This window comes from Tursiops truncatus, chromosome 10, assembly GCF_011762595.2.
Source record: "Tursiops truncatus isolate mTurTru1 chromosome 10, mTurTru1.mat.Y, whole genome shotgun sequence".
Taxonomy (NCBI): domain Eukaryota; kingdom Metazoa; phylum Chordata; class Mammalia; order Artiodactyla; family Delphinidae; genus Tursiops; species Tursiops truncatus.
In genome coordinates, this window is record NC_047043.1 from 46547045 (window position 1) to 46549522 (window position 2478).

Consider the following 2478-nt stretch of genomic DNA (forward strand, 5'->3'; position numbering starts at 1 on the left):
ATTCTCAGGGATGGAAACTAACTTTAATATCATAACAAGAAAAATACATTCAGACCATCAATGTAGCAGAGGCTGCCTTGACAGTTCCCTGCATGCACCCCTCAGGCTTGATTTGCAGGCTTCCAACCGTCAGTTTCTGCCTCTCTGTCCCTCCCGGCCACTTCCTTAAGCCCAGGGAGACTCCTCCCCCTGGGCACAAAGCAGACCTGAAGTTGAGAGAACAATAAGCCCTGGTGACTAGTACCCCTGCTTCCTTGCCCTTCCGTCAAGATAATTCTCCAGTGTGTTTTGTTTTTCACAGTAGGGTTAAGCTCCTGACTACCTTTGATAGGCTGCATTCTCCATCCCTATATCATCACCTGCTACCATCTAACATTTCCTAAATCTGGGAGGACGAAGCTTCCAGAGCCGCGTTGTTGAGGAAGATCTCAATCCCCATTGGAACGAGGCCTTTGAGGTGATCGTCACATCAATTCCAGGCCAAGAGCTAGAGATTGAGGTTTTTGACAAGGACCTGGACAAGGATGACTTTCTGGGCAGGTGTAAAGTGAGTCTCACCACAGTCCTAAACAATGGCTTCCCTGATGAGTGGCTGACCCTGGAGGATGTCTCATCTGGCTGCCTACACTTGCGTCTGACCCCCCCGTCCCACTGCTGCTGAGTTAGAGGCGGTGCTGCAGATGAACCGTCTGATCCAGACTGAGAAGAGTGCAGAACTGGCGCAGCCCTGCTCTCTGTCTACCTGGAGCGAGCTGAGGACCTGCAGCTCCGAAAAGGTACCAAGCCTTCCAGCCCTTATGCTACTCTTGCTTTGGGAAATACTTCTCATAAAACTAAGACTGTTTTCCAAATGTCAGGAGTGCCTCCTCTCTCATCAGGAAACCAAACTCTGAGAGCCTGGAGTTGCAGGTTCCGGGTGAGGGGACTGGCACACTGGGCTTGTTATCCTTGCCTCTCTCTGAGCTCCTCGTGGCTGACCAGCTCTGCTTGGACCACTGGTTTGTGCTCAGCAATGGTCCAGGGCAGAAGCTACTGCAAGCACAGCTAGGGATCCTGGTGTCCCAGCACTCAGGGGTGAAAGTTCACAGCCACAGCTACAGCCACAGCTCCTCTTCTCTGAGCGAAGAACCAGAGCTCGGGGCGGGGGGGGGGGACTCCCTCACAACACTTCCTCAGCCCCAGAGCTCCGGCAGCGCCTAACACACAGTGACAGTCCCCTTGAGGCTCCAGCCTGGACTCTGGGCCAGGTGAAACTGACTGTTTGGTACTACAGTGAAGAACGCAAGCTGGTCAGCATCATTCACAGTTGCTGGGCCTTTCGACAAAATGGACGGTATCCCCCCGACCCCTACGTGTCACTGTTGCTACTGCCAGACAAGAACTGGGGCACCAAGAGGAAGTCCTCACAGAAGAAGAGGACCCTAAATTCTGAATTCAATGAACAGTTTGAGTGGAAATTGCCCCTGGATGAGGCCTTTCGGCGAAAGCTGGATGTCTCTGTGAAGTCTAGTTCCTCCTTCATGTCAAGAGAGCGTGAGCTGCTGAGGAAGGTGCAGTTGGACCTCGCTGAGATAGACCTTTCCCAGGGTGCAGTCCAGTGGTATGACCTCATGGATGACAAGGACAAGGGCAGCTCCTAGGAGCCAGAGATTACCAGCCTGACTGCTCTGTCTCCTTGCCTCGCCTCTCACTGCATTACCACCTCAATGTGATGAGCCTAAAGCTTGGAGTCCGAGGGCAGAGCCTGCACCCCTCAGCCATCTCACCTCCCAGGCCCATGATAGGGCCTTTGTGTGACCAAAGAGGAGGACTGTATGTTACCCTTTACTGCACGGCCTTTATCCTTCTGGGCTCCTGGGACAGGGACGTGAGCTGGCTATTTCCTGCTCTGCCTGCACATTCTCCTTTCTGCCCAGCTCCTCAGGACCTTCTGTGTCTGTGCCTGGCCACTGGCAGCACTAGCAGTGGCATTAGCTTATGCCAAATACAGCTTTTTGAAAGACCAAAAAAACAAACAAACAAACAAACAAATAAAACCACATAGTTTCCCCAGGAAACTACTAGCCCTTGAATTTTTGTCTCAGGTCCGTTTCTGGGGAAACCCAAACCAAGATGATCAGTGGGCTCCTCCCAAAATTCTTGTAAGAAATTCCAAAGCCAAATGGACATCATTTAAAAATCATCCATAGGGCTTCCCTGGTGGCGCAGTGGTTGAGAGTCCACCTGCCGATGCAGGGGACACTGGTTCGTGCCCCAGTCCAGGAAGATCCCACATGCCGTGGAGCGGCTGGGCCCGTGAGCCATGGCCACTAGGCCTGCGTGTCCAGAGCCTGTGCTCCGCAACGGGAGAGGCCAAAATGGTGAGAGGCCCGCGTACCGCAAAAAAAAACCCAAAAAACAAAAACAAATCATCCATAGGATGATTAAAAGTTGACAATTCATAGATAAGCCAAGATTCAAATTTGCTAAATTTAAGTT

General features: G+C 51.9%; 1 pseudogene; it reads left to right on the top strand.

The window, feature by feature from the left end:
* The first annotated feature begins 379 nt into the window (after positions 1-379).
* Positions 380-1704, top strand: LOC117313760 (extended synaptotagmin-1 pseudogene; annotated as a pseudogene).
* The last annotated feature ends 774 nt before the right edge of the window (positions 1705-2478 follow it).